Raw genomic sequence first — 15,188 nt, forward strand, 5'->3', positions numbered from 1 at the left:
ACGCTTTCTCTTATCTCTTTCATATTAAGTGTCTAGGGTACTTTAAAGTTCCTATACGTATAGTAGTACAAGGTTATGACGTTTTCCAAACCGCGTGAAGTCATAGCTATAGCTTTAAAGGGAACATAACACGCAAGGCGTTCTTTACGGAAGATCCGTTCAATTTTATAGATTAAATCCGTAACAAACTACTGAGCAGCGCCCTAAATGTCAAAGGCCGTAGGAGACAGCTATATTGGAACTCTTTGGAGGTTGATACAAATAATAGAGCTTATATGTCCTTTAATATAGAAAATCCGGAGTTTTCAGTTCAATTTCGGAATCGGTGTTACACGAATGGAAAATCTACATTCTACAACCTAAATAATAGGTTCGGTAACAACGATTCTAAAATTGCTTTTAAATAAAAATAAGTGAACTAGACTATAAGAGGATAGTTGGGAGACCTCTGCTTAAAGTGTTGGTTGCAGGACTCTTTCCAAAAATGTCTTTGTCGAAACAAATTTCCAAGCCTAAGTGTATTAAGTTATTAACTTTGAGTCCGAAACTGACCTTTTTCGCTTCACAAAATCCTGAAATTTTCGGCGAATTTCTCTCCTCCGTAGCACGAGCAATTTGGGGCAAATCAAAGCTGTAGTTTTATTCCTAAAATAGAAGGAACTGAAGTGGAGGGATTCTGTTTACTTGTAGAAGTTCATAATATTAGGCTTATTATCGAAACAAAAAATATTTTTTACGCGCGCGACCCGACGTTTTAAGAAGAATTTACAAGGAGCCTTCGGTTTCATATCGTTTTTCTACTACGTAGGCTTGTGTATGCCTATTTCAATTACTACCGCGTAGGACTTTTTCCTGGGTGTTAAATCAACCTGCTTTTAATCCCAGATGTAAAGAAATTTATTACAGACAATTAGCCAATGATACGCTTCGCATTTTCTGACGTCATGGGTGCCGAGAAGAATTTTAGAAGTCTGGAAATTCGCCGAAAAACTCGATTTCAACCATTTCGACTTCTTTTTATAATAATTCAAAGACCACTTAACTGATTTTGATGGAATTTTCTGTACTTGCTATAAAATGTTTGCTCTTTCTAATGAATCATTAATTAGCCATAGCTAAAATTTCGTGCAACCAACACTTTAACTACTTCAACTGGCAGCTCTATATTTGGCCGACGTCATATCAGGATTTTTCAGGAGGAAGCAGCGCTTTAGCTCCGGAAAACAGTTTTTTTAAAGGGCAAAAACGCGTAACACTTAATAAATTTTTAATTTTTAATTAAAATAGCTATTGCATAATTGCTAGTTATTTTCAGGATAATAAACAGAACAAAACATTTTCCCAAGATAGTCCTTGTACTTCACCCGAACAGGGCGGGATTAAAACTATTGAGGGCCGTGTGCTGTGTAAAGAAGAAGTTGGGGCCCATAAAAATAAATCAATTTTACGAATAAACTTTAAAAAATAATGAAAGAATATTATTAAGAAAATAATGAAAGAATATTATTAAGAAAATAATGAAAGAATATTATTAAGAAAATAATGAAAGAATATTATTAAAAAAATAATGAAAGAATATTATTAAAAAATAATGAAAGAATATTATTAAAAAAATAATGAAAGAATATTATTAAAAAAATAATGAAAGAATATTATTAAAAAAATAATGAAAGAATATTATTAAAAAAATAATGAAAGAATATTATTAAAAAAATAATGAAAGAATATTATTAAAAAAATAATGAAAGAATATCATTAAAAAAATGGGAAAAAAACATTATTTCCTCGGGGGCCTCTGTGCACTTGCACACTTTGCAATGACTCCCCCCTGCCCCACCCAAACGATGTCCTGTGGTTTTTTCGGCTTTATCCTTCTAAAAGTATCCCCGCTTTAGTAGTGCTTTAATTTCTCCTATATACTAGAACGCCTTTCGTGAATCTAAAACCACGTACCTCATTATAAAGAAATTATATTTCAATAAATATCCAAACTATAATGAAAATAATTAATTTATAACTCGGATATGGTTGTTTATATGTTAATTAAGGGTGCATTTAAAAAATAAACAATAAATATCAAACAATAAAGGTTTCAAGTGGGAAAACCTCTTCAGGGCGGGCACGCTTCCTCTAATTGAAGATTCGGGTGTTTCTACTGTCGTCCTAGACTAGCGCCATGAGCGAGAAAAGAGAGAAGCTATGAGGCACCCTACCAAACAAAAAGGGTTTTACTCGCTTTAAGCAGAGTTATAAGCTGATCGCGGTGGTCGCTACGTGGTATAGACCAAATATGTTCCGCCATTTTGTACAATCTATGACTCTTATACTAGTTAATAAGTTAATAGCATCAAATTTTGGTGGCTAAGGTGAGCTACGTGAATAGAGTATGTTTCAAAATGAAGCAATATTGTAAATAAGATATTAACGTACCTTTGCTACTTCGGTATTTCATTTTATACAAATTTGGTTTTAAATAACTACCCGATCAATATTTAGTGTTTCACAGTTGTATGAAAATAGTAAGGTGGAGTGATTAGCACTTTCGTCTCACAGCAAGAGGGGCCGCATCGAGCATAAATTGTGGCACGGACAAGAAGACAGCCCGAGGTGATTTTCACGGCGTAGGTCCGATGGGCCGAAGACCAACCGATCGAAGGGGTCCAACGGATCGAAAACTCACGGCCCGAAAAAAAAGGACCAACCGACCGAAATTTAACATACGTTTTTTATAGCAACAAAAGGGAAAAGGTTTCAACGGACCGAAAAGTTGTATATCGTTAAATAAAAATTAAAATAACTTTTTTACGGTTCAAGTTTACTGTTTTGTTTTTTACTTCTGCCCCGAGATATAGCAGGGTACGCGAAAAACGTTTTAGATTAGATTAGTTCGGATTAGGTTAGGTTAGGTTAGGTAAGCGCGCAAAGGTTAGGTTCTATACGCGCGCCTTTGGATACGTGCGTGACGTATATATATCTATAAAAAAAAACCTTAATTCGATGTACTAAAAAAAATATAAAGGTGCAAAATTGGGCTGTAAACCGCACAATTGGGGTATTTTCGATCGATTGGAACTCAATGTTAAATCGTTTTCCAACGAATTGGATTTCGGTCGAATGGGCCCAAAGCAAAATTATTGCATTAAATAACTATTCTTAATTACTATTCGAAAGGAAAGGCCTTCGAGTGAAAATTAAAAACGCGTGCGCGTTCAATTTCTTGTGGGGTGAATAGTTTTTGCCCTTTCAAGGTGGTCTGCTTTGCATGTTCTTGTTTTGATATTTATTTTTAACAGATAATGCCAACATAATCCACCTGGTTTCAATTATAGTAAGGTTTATTTTCTTTTTAAACATTTATTTACAGTTTTATGGCCCACTTAATCTTATCAACGCTCCTTAATATATACTTTTTAAAAGTAGTTTTTTTTAAAGTGTACTTAGTCCACGAAAGTGATTTTTTTTCAGCTTTTTAAAAATATATATTTTGGTCCGTTGAAACCTTCTGCAATTAACTCATAAAAAAGGAATTTTTTAATTTTCGGTCGGTTAGTGCTTTCCTTCGATTGGATGGACTTCGGTCCGTGGGACCCCCATTCGATCGGTTGGTCTTCGGGCCATCGGACCCAGACCATTTTCACCGATTTTGTTTAGATTCTGGTGATAAGTAGACCTTTATTTAATTTGAAATTCCCCAAAAGGAAAAGTTTCGACGGGCTTTAGTTTTGCCATGGTAACCAAAATTGTTTTTGATTACTTAAAAAGTTAAAATCTACTTTCCCCTATGCAAATTTACATGGAGAAATCGCTGGTTTTGAGTAAAATTGTACATTGGGTAAATTCCGGTTAATTTGAGTAAAATTGAACATTGGGTAAATTCCGGTTAATTTGAGTAAAATTTTGTCAATTTACTTCCAATATACATTCAGAGTGCCCTATATATCGGCAGATTTCCGAGTAAAACCAGAGTTCCTACACAGTACTGATGAGCCCCAAAAGGGCGAAACCGGTCTACTGTTGGAATCTCTAGCCTAAATTTTGACTTTTGATAATTTACTTGCATTTACCTAATTTACAGATGGTATTAATATTTACCGAAATGTACTTTCCTATACCCATTTTTATCCATTTGAATGAATATAACCCAAATTTACTTGTTTTTACTCAATTTGGTTATTTTTTCCCAAATTTACACGCATTTATCCAAATTAACCTGTATTTACCCAATGTACAGTTTTTTTAGTATAATTATTTTTTTTTTTAAATATTAAAAAAAATTTCAAAGGGGGACAAACAAGATACATAAATGTCTACGTCTCCCCGGAATTTTAACTAAGTCGGTGAAAATCCCCTTCTACGTTTCAATTACAAGTTTGTACTGTTCTCAGAGTTCTTCGGTTTCCCCTCCCTTAAAAACCACTATCATTGCAACCAGGCCTCATGAATAAATGGCATTAAAAGCAGCTAGATGAATTGGGACTAAGATAATGTTTTGGTTATTATCCTAGCTGATTATTATTATTTTGTCATATTCAAATAACAAAAAAACACTCTAGCAGATTGAAGCTTTTAGGAGGACTGTAGGAACGTGGTAGCAATAACTGCAATGGCGGATATAGCGATCTAGTGGCCATGGTTCCGCTTTTTTGTCCCATTCGACCGAAATCCCATTCGACCGAATTCCGCCGAAACGTGCGGTTTTTATGTGTCCCATTCGACCGAACGCTGCTATATAAATTGGCTTTTGGAATGAGCATGAATTATATTTTTATCTTCACCTAGTCAAGAAAAGTAACTGAACCAAAACTGAAATAGTAAACTTAACCAACTCTAACCTAACCTAACCTAACCTAAACATGGATCTTCGATAGTACATACCTTATAAATAAAATACCAAATCACCCCGCCAATTGGGCTACATTTTAAAATTCTTTCGGTCGAATGGGATTTCGGTCGAATGGGAATAAACGATGGTTCCACTCACGTTTTGACGAGAAGCAATTTCTATAAATTTTTTAGATATTAATTTAAATAAAATTTTTTCATTCCCACGGTTGATAACGAAATCAGAAACGTTTGTTTTATTTAATTATCCGAACGAAACAAACAAAGCAAATAGTTTTCTCTGTTTGAATAGAAGTCGTTTATTGATGTGGTACGTTTATTCTAGTGCGCGGGAGATATATTTTTGGGACTTGGTTATCTCGAATCGCGGATCAATGTGAGCGTATCACGCACATATCCTCGCTCGAATACAATGCGGCTCTGTTTTTGAGCGCTTCTTTCTTTCAATCCAGCGGCATATAGAGTGCACATTTCTTCTTTTTGAGCGCTATAAAATATTGAAAACGACGAGAAGCAATCAAAACTTTTGCATTCATTAAAACTTGTTCTCGAAGAGCTTTTTAAACGAATTGAAGGAATATATGAGAGACAAATATATAAATAGCACGAACCAGATAATAAATCCTTCACTTGAGTTCAACGATACGAAAATATATTTTTAAGAAGATATAAAGTAACTCGGTCTGTTTATTTCGGTGGTTTTGAAACGTTTTTGTTTAGTTCCAGCTATGAAACAAAACCGCAATAAGTTATCTAATAACACCGATATTTTTTCCATTGTATCGCAATCAGATTTTTTAAACCGTCTACAGCTAACACTAACAAGGAGACTACCCGAGGTGTTTATCTCCGATTTGGTTCAAACTCGGGTGGTAAGTGGACCTTCATGTAAATTGAAAATCCCTAAAAGGGTGGACAAGAATGGGCTTTCGTTTTGCCATGGCAACCATAAATGTTTTTCGCAACTTAAAAACTGATTTTCTCTATGAAAATTAACATGGGAAAATCGAAGTTTTTAAGGGTCCCCCCCCTAACAATATTTTTCAAAAAATTAAAAAAGGTTCATCAATTAGATACATAATTCAGATCATGGCTAAATCTGGTACATTTGGCCAATATACGTCAATTTTGGTAAATATGAGTAACCAGTTTTTAAGTTGTGAAAAACATTTTTGGTTGCCATGGCAAAACGAAAGCCCATTTTTGTCCACCCTTTTAGGGATTTTCAAGTTACACGAAGGTCTACTTACCACCCGAGTTTGAACAAAATTGGAGGTAAACACCTCGGGTAGTCTCCTTCTAAGCTAATCTACATTCTAATTTATGATTTGTTACTTTAAATAAGACAACATAATATCAGGAAACTATAGAGGTATACACTTGGAATGTCTAAGGTTCCATTGGGACGGTGATACGAAAGCGTGTCGAGAAAAATGCGGGGCTTAACTACGTCAAGTGTAAGACGTAACACGACATTTCAAATTCATTGGCTCGAGGTTTGACGCGAAAAGAATGCGTCGTCATGGTAACAAATAGGCGATCTTCCCGCGCAAAAAAAGGCTTATAAAATAACGGATTTGAAAACCTCAATTTGTTATCGTAGGCCTACTAAATATTTTGAAGTAATTATAATGTTCTTAGCGAAAGAAGTGTAGTGATACCTAATTAATATGGTTATAAAAGAGATAATCAGGTAAGCTAATAATTTAATAACCATGACTATAGGCTTAATGACGAGTTTTCGTCGAATTAGGGTAGCGAGGCGCGCTATTTTTTGTCGTGAATTTTCCCGCTTTAAGACACGCCCGTTTCTTCGAGCTTCATCACGGCCGTAAAAATCTTCCTTAGACATTCCAAGTGTATACCTATATAGTTTCCTGATAATATGGCTTTAAAATCTGTAGTGGATGGCTGTATGATTAAGAGATTTCGAACTTTAAAAGCAGGTCAGTTAGGAAATACAGATTTTAATTGATTGGATATGGAAAAGACACTGTGACAAGTTTTTCACCATTGAAAAAAGTAAAAAAATTAAAATATTTGTACGTATGACCATAGGAAATACGTTGATCAAAATTTGCGGTCAACAGTGGCAGCTTTAGGATTTCAAGTGGTGTAGGATAATATTTATTTCTTTAAAAGTGGACCCTATTTTAAGCCTTTAAACATTTCACAGAAGGTAAATTACCTTGCTTTTGGGTCACATATTCAAGCTCATGTTGGTTTTTATTATTTATTTATTGCTTGCATATAAGCTAAGAGTAAAATCAACTTGTGATTTATAACCGTTGACAATTTTGGTATAAACAAGTTATATAACAGTCATTGATAAACTAAACTAAACAAAACGAAATTAAATTAAATAACGAATTTAAATTAGAATACATGAACCATGGTTCTCACAAAATATATTTCAGGATTATATTTTAACTTAAGGAGGCCTCGTAAAATCGACTGGTTGTCACAGGCTAAAATATAAAAAATTAAGAATAAAAAAATAAAGAAAAAAAATAATTATTAAAATAAATTAAATGGTTATTCTGAAATCATGACTTACTTCTTTTAACAAATAATATTATTACAAGTGCTTGTATAAAGACAAGGAATGTAATTTTCCAAAATATCTCAATAATTTCAAAACGTTCATCAAAATTTGTTGTATTAGTCGAAAGTATAAATTACAAAACATACCGAAAATGTGTAATTACGAATAGCTAAAAGAGATTAAATGATTGAAATGGTAACTGGTTTATTCAAACCAATATTATTGTTAACGTTATTAATATGTCGGGAAACTGGCCAACTCCGGAAAGGTTTTCACCGGATTTAAAAGTCCTTTAAAGTCGCTAGATGACTTGGCCCTAAGGTGCCTAGCTCATTATTATTATTATTGGTTAAAAACCAAGTTTTGATTAGTAATTTTTGAAGAGTTTACTGTGTTTACAATGAATTCCATTGATTTCTAAAATTAATAGAAGTTTCCAAGTTATTTCCAAATGATTACTCATTATTAAATGACTACTTACTCCAAAATTTCTTAAAATGTTCCTAATGATCCGACATATAGTCCGTGTCTAATGTGATTAGCAATCTCGCTTCCCGGCATTAGAGTCTGGTTATTGTAAATGTATCTAACATAATCGCGTAATCATTTCATTAAAATTCCGGTCTATTGCCGCTCTGTTTTACCTCTCCGAGAGGACTTTGTACATTAGGAGGGGTTATACAACCACCGTGTCTGTCTGTCTGTGGGTGGGTGGGTTTGTCTGTCTGTCAGGCCTGCGAACGCGTTCGCATTTTCGGGGCAAACGGTAATCACTGCGTACCCAGTTTCTTAGAATCAGGGAAAAGGTTTTTCCAAAAGCGCCCTCTTTTTGTCATTGGGTGTAGTATAATTTTTTAATCGGCCGGGATTCGAACCCGAGCCCTCTTGCATGACAGGTGAGCGTTCTACCGCAGAACCACGTATACAGTTACGCTTCACTGAAAATTAAAAACTCTTCAGGGGAGAGGTATATTTTGGCTTGTCAACTTGTTTAATCTAAAATAAGATTAATATTGATATTCACAACGCGGTATTCCGTACGAAAGGGATTTGAGGGAAAACCCAAATATAATCCCTTTGTAACAAAATTGTTTTTTAGGCCTTTGAAAGTTTCGGCGGAGCAAACCAAAGCTGCTTAGAACAGTGTTTATAATCCTCTTTGGTATGTTCGAGAGATTAAAAATTTATTCAAGGCGTCACTTTTAATCTCAGTTACTACGATAATCAATATTAGCCAAGGCGAAGGTTTCTGGAACAGTGCATTCTGGGCTGCGGAAAAAACTATTTCCGGGGGTAAAGGGGCTTAGCGTGTTTCGCAGCCAAGGCCTAGCTCTTCTTTTTTATTGTTCCGGGGATAAGTTATCTTCGGAAGCTTTAGCGGGTCGCGCCAAGTAATTCACGTAAAATTGAAGTTCCTTCAAATGCGCGAACGCTAGTAATTTATTTTATGGAATTTTATTAAAACCCTGGCCGGCCAAGTAAGCGCCACTGATTTCAAATCATCAAAAACAATGTAATCAACGATGCCTTTCCCTGCTAGTTCTTAATTAGATTAGACAGCGGAAAGATTTGGTTTTGATCGGATCAAGTAACGAGATTTAACATTCTAAATAAGTATATCAATTTTATTTGAATTTTAGTTGAATACACTGCACTCTGATTGTCTAATATTTAGTTGTGCGTCCTCTAATTTTTGTGCGGAATGATCTTACACTTTGATTTTAGCCACACGATAAAAGTGTATGTAATTATGTTTGGAAAAAAAATATTTTCGCACTCATCAATTCAGTGCACATTAAAATATTTGAAAGTTGCTAATCTTTATTTAAGATTTCCGAAAAGCATGCTACAGAATTACTCGAATGGTTTATAAATTGATGCGGGGCTAAAGTTTTAAACTTTTTTGAAAAATCTAAATTTAGTAGTCACACCAACACACCAAAAAGGTTTTCTAGACTATCGGTCGTCTGAAAACCAAGGTTGGCACAGACTGGTTTAAAAAATCCATGGTTAACACCAATTTTTTTTATTAAAAAAAATTATGAGAAATGAATTAGAAATATTGAAAAAAATTTAAACTTAACCTTCACTTTTGGTCGTAAGTAATGAGAGCTAGATGTAAGCAATTAGGGGATCTTAAAATTCATTTGGCGCGTGAAAATACGCCGCCATGTTAGGGTATAAAAGCTGGTAAATAAGTCTTCTATACTCACAATGTAAAGGTACTGTTACTATATTAATTTAACAAACAACAACGTGAGAGGGGAGCGCGCGCAGACGATATTTTTTCTCTCGTAGGCGGGGCCAAAGAAGTCAGAGTGATCTTACCATACGCGATACGCCAGGACAAGTATTCCAAGTAGAGGTATGGATTCCTGTGCCCCAAGATCGTTTCAACGTAGTCCATCTCACGAATTATAAATAAATGCATTCTTGTTTTGTATATACATCCTTACAGATTAATATGGAAAATAATAAGCTGTAGAAAATGTTGATAAAATGTTTTATTGCAACGTATAAAATCTATCAACGATGAGCTGGCGAAAAAGGAAACTCTCCCGATAAAATGGGATTAAGTACATTCAATTAGGATAACATGAAAATCTAAGAGAATCATTAAGTCTTAATAATATTCCGGTTACTAGCGTGAAATTTCCAATTTTGGTTTTTATTTAAATTCTTACTTTTTAAAGCTCTAAACGACAGAATCGAATTGTCCAATTTTCCAAATTTAGTGATAGTTGCATTTATTTTATTTATATCTACCCAAGGAAAGTTTATATGTTGAGAGGTTTTTAGCGTTGCGCGCAATCCCCCTGATGTTCGAAGAATAAGTGCCTATATCCCCCTAAAGAAATCAAATCAGTTCAATATCTCATTGGTTCCGTAAAACTGACGTCTTTCGAGGCGATTGAAGCGCGTGACGGTGATAGATTTCCTTCCCCCTTCTCGTGTCGGGAAAGCTAGACCATAATGCACTCCGATTGTCTCAACATAATCAATCTCCTAACGTATAAATTTAACCATGGAACGATTGTTCAATGTCGACTGTACTTTATCTCAAGGTCATTGTAATATCATGGAGCGTCGCGTAGAAAATATTGCGGCGGAAATACAAAATAGTAAAATACTCTTCGAGTAGTCGAGTACCCGAACTCGATGGGAAAAATAATGCAACTTTTCGATACTCGATAATCGATAATAATAATCCATTTTTCTTAATCGAGTTACGAATTCGGGTACCCGACCTAAAAATATGTCGGGTACTCGATAAAGATCGGCGGAACAAATTAATTAACTGGCAAAATTTCGATTAATCATAAAAACTTTGGTTAACTGTTTATTTACGAACATTTTATACGAATAAACAACGATTTAGGCCTAACATGAAAAAACAATCGTTTTTTTCTTATATTTTTTGGATAATTGTCGGTTATGAATAAAAATTAATAATTGGATAATTTCTTATTCAAACGCCGATCTCTAATAATCGATGATGATCGAATACTCGCACAGCCCTAATTCTGGGTAATGACATCTTACAAGAACGGTAAAATCTAACCTACAATCTTCCTTGGAGAATCTTTATCAATTTACTTGAATAGAGACCATCAGACTTAAATAGCAATAGCACAGCTGGACAGATCAATGATGAAAAGTTGAAAACGCCAATATAACATTATTGACTATTTCGCTCGAAGACTGCAAATAATTGGTTTAGAAACGTTTGCTACAAGTTCTTGGAAAACTTAAAGATATTATAATGTTTCATATTTATGTTGAATCATCTTGTTTCACCTGGTTACGTTAAAAACCAAACGTAGCGCGCAGGGGCTAAAATAAGGATTTTTTACAGCTGCCCAAAAATTATATATACAAACTAAACCCCCAAAACATAATTTCAATGAGCTATAAAAGCATTTGGAATTCAGAATTTGTAGCAGATAAATATTTTAACAAAATTCAGAGGGCTGTAAATAAGTAACTTAGTTTAGCAAAATTGGCTGCGTTTGTCGATATGTACTGGAAAGGCCCGTCGACATCTTTAATGAGGTAATCAGCTATTTTAAATTTTTCATATTTCTTTGCGATAAATTCACGATAAATAGCAGTGCAAAAATCCAATTTTAGAACTGCAAATTCGGGTATATTCCCATTCGATCGAAATCCCATTCGACCGAATTCAATATGTTTCCGAAATAAAGCCCAAAAGGCGGATTCGGTTCATTGGGACCTTTTGTTTTGTTTTTTACTTCTGCCATGGGGTTCCACGATGTCACTTGGAGGTAGGTTAGGTTAGGTTAGGTTAGTCTCTCACTTCCCTAGGGTGGCACGCTTTTTTAAATATATTTATGCTTTGAACTTTATTTATATCAAGAATACAATAATTCGAACAATTTCATGCACTATAAGAAATAATATAAACGTGCAAAATTGGGCTGTAAACCGCACAATTGGGGTATTTTCGATCGATTGGGACTCAATGTTAAATCGTTTCGAACGAATGGGATTTCGGTCGAATGGGCCCAAAGCGCAAATTCGAGTTTTAGAACTGCCCACTTTTTTATGCCCTGGTGTTGCCAATTGAAAATCCATTTAAAATATACCCCCTTTAATAAAATGATGTGTTAGCTTGATGTACTGCTAAGCATTAAGAAATCGAAAGTTTGTCCGAAATGAATTGTAAAAATGGCCCATTAACGTCTGATTTTCTTATCCAGAGCAGTTAATCCCCCGGGTCTGTATAGGTTCTTGGTTCTCACCTAGTCGAAAGAGCCCAAGACAGTTTTTAAGGCGCGGCTCTAAAATTCATTTTATGAAATGTAAAATGAAAAGGGCAGCCCGCTACATATATAGGCTACACTATTATAAAAGGGAGTAATTACTCGGTATTAAATAAATTTGCGTCCTTTTATTATTTAAAATAAATTAGAGATAGAGAGCGTCGTATTAAACTCAGTTCGCGTATCGCTAATTAAAATTAATATTTATGGTTCGCTTTCCAAATTCGGTTCTTTCGCGAGAGTGACCAATTTAGGATCATAATAGTACGTGTCTGTAAAATTTTAGCCTCCAAAATTACATACTCCTGGGTTCAATTAAAGGCGCAATTTTCCCGTGTTTGGAACTTTAATAGCTTCCATTGGCGCTCCCTGTTGGTCGTTTCGGGAAATGAAGCGCCTCTATTCAAATTCATCTGGCGGTCCCCTTTTAATTACGTTACGTACGAAAACCCTGACGTCAATGATTATGGAATGTTTTAGTCTTTGGAATTTATAGAAAGATATATAGTTAATGAATTAATAGTTTAGCGATGGTGTCTCGGATAAATATCGACCCTTTTGCGGTATATATGAGGGTCATATTTTCGAAATTAATTTATCCTCCACATTTCAAGTTATGCCTATAGCTACTACTTTTCCAACTACCTTAATTAGGTAACCAGGTAATGATAAACGTGTACACTAAGGATGTCTAAGGCTCCATTGCCATCGTGTGGCGAATAGGTGTTTTCATAACATCCCCATCATAGAACTACCTAGGAGGCGGTTTACTCTAGGAAGGGACATGTAACTGTCTGTAGTCTTTGGTTTTTATTGATTTTTCGGGAAACATGTTTGCCAGCTTGTTGACGTACCTTCATGCGAGTCGCGCTGATGGTTTTAGAACTGGAACGTACTGAACTGAACTCCCATCAAAGACTTAGGGGTCAATTTTTCTAGAGGGGGGGGGGACAACATAGCCGGATGTTATGAAAACACCATTAAACCTTGAGAAAAGGGGTCCGGTTACTCTATGTCGAATGGAAGATGTAACAACAATTTTAAAATTCATTGACAAGCCGTCGTCGCCTCCACGCAAAAAATATAGACGTTCACTTGAAAAATACATTTACTAGATAACATACTTTTAGAAACTCTTAAAGATCTCTAATTCAGTCATTCGGTAAAATATTTCTTTCAAATCAACCGTAGCCGCCTCACCAAATTTATTTAATAAAGACGTTCACTTGAAAAACAAACTTACTAGAAAACTGATTTTTAGAAACTGTCAAGCTCTCAGAAAGAATCTTCAAATACTTCTGATAGTACTGAAATACTATTTCCAGTGAAAATACTTCATTAAAATCAACCGTAGCCGCCGCACCAAATAATAAAGACGTTCACTTGAAAAATATAAACTTCCCAGAAAACTGATTTTCAGAAACTGTTAATCTCTCTGAAAGAATCTTCAAATAGTTCTGATACTACTGAAATAATACTTACAGTGAAAATACTTCTTTCAAATCAACCGTAGCCCCACCAAAAAATAAAGAAAGACGTTCACTTGAAAAATAAACTTCCCAGAAAACTAATTTTTAGAAACTGTCAGTCTCTCTAAAAGAATCTTCAAAAACTTCTGATACTACAGAAATACTATTTCCAGTGAAAATACTTCATTGAAATCAACCGTAGCCGCCGCACCAAATAATAAAGACGTTCACTTGCCAGAAAACTGATTTTTAGAAACTGTCAATCTCTGAAAAAAACTGACCATCTCTCTAAAAGAAACTTCAAATACCTCTAATACTACTGAAATATTATTTTCAGTGAAAATACTTCTTTCAAAACAACATTAGCAACGATCTAGCTCTATAGAGCGCCGTGGCAGTATGGCGATACAGATAATTATTATATCGGAATTTAACTGATGGAATGTAGTTCGCTGTGGTGCAGTTTTTCTTCGAGGCAGCTATTAAGGTGAAAAACGATGTAAGTTTATCTTGTGGAAGATGAAAGTGAGGAAAGACTCGAGTCCAGCACTTTACTTTGGCTCTTTTTCGCTGCAGTCAGCGCTTCCTAGATCATTTATGTGGGTCAACCGCCCCTAATCACTCGCTCCGAGAGGAGAGAGAGAACCAGCCCAGTGGCACTGTCATTATATATACTTGAACATCGGCAAACCGCAGTTTCTCGGCTTCTATATCGCCGCTATAAGTCTCCGTGGCTTGTAATTACCATCTGGACTTAACTGCGCAGAGAAAAGACGTTCTAGATAGTTTTACTTCCGTGAAATTCTTTCTTATTTCTGCTAGCCCAAAAATGGCTCAGGCTTTAGTGGTTCCAAGGATAAGTGAAAATGCTATGGTCAAATGATAGCGAAAAAACAAGTTTGTTTTCATTGGATAAAACTGACATTCGAATAGACTTTCAAATAAATAGATTTGAAATATTTTAACCAATCAAAAGTTAGGAAGTAATAATTCAAAAGGAAAAATAATGAGATAACCTAAGAAAAACCCCAACAGCTAAGCCGACGTAACCGGATTTTTAAAAGTGGCAGCGAAAGCTAGGAGCAACAAACACAGCACCTCACACCAGGAGAACGCAACCCGTCCAAAGTCGTGCTTTTCCTTGTGTACATTTTTCATTGGTTAGACGCTTTAGAGCCTGCTGCCGTCGGAAGGGGAAAATTCGGAAATTGTCTTCCCCCTTTCCGTAAAACGTTCAGCGTAAAGGTTCGTCCAATGAAATTTGTACACAACACTGCCTTAGCGTGTTTTAACTTTTTAAGGCTAGCTGCGTTCTCCCTGTGTTTGTTGCTCCTAGGTGAAAGTGTCTAACAGAGTTTGCAAGTTCTCGGTTTCCCATTTCCGTAAAGCTTGTTGAGGTTAACGGTATTAGTGACTGTAGAGTGCTTTTTGCTCGCGTGGCATAAAAGGCTTGTCACCATCCTCCTACGCATTGTAACCTGGCCAGTGGCCAACTAATTTAAAAAGCAATAATAATTTTGAAACACCACTATTGTATATAGTGGTGTT

This window comes from Leiobunum rupestre, chromosome 1, assembly GCF_980474605.1.
Source record: "Leiobunum rupestre chromosome 1, qqLeiRupe1.1.hap1, whole genome shotgun sequence".
NCBI classification, from domain to species: Eukaryota; Metazoa; Arthropoda; class Arachnida; order Opiliones; family Sclerosomatidae; genus Leiobunum; species Leiobunum rupestre.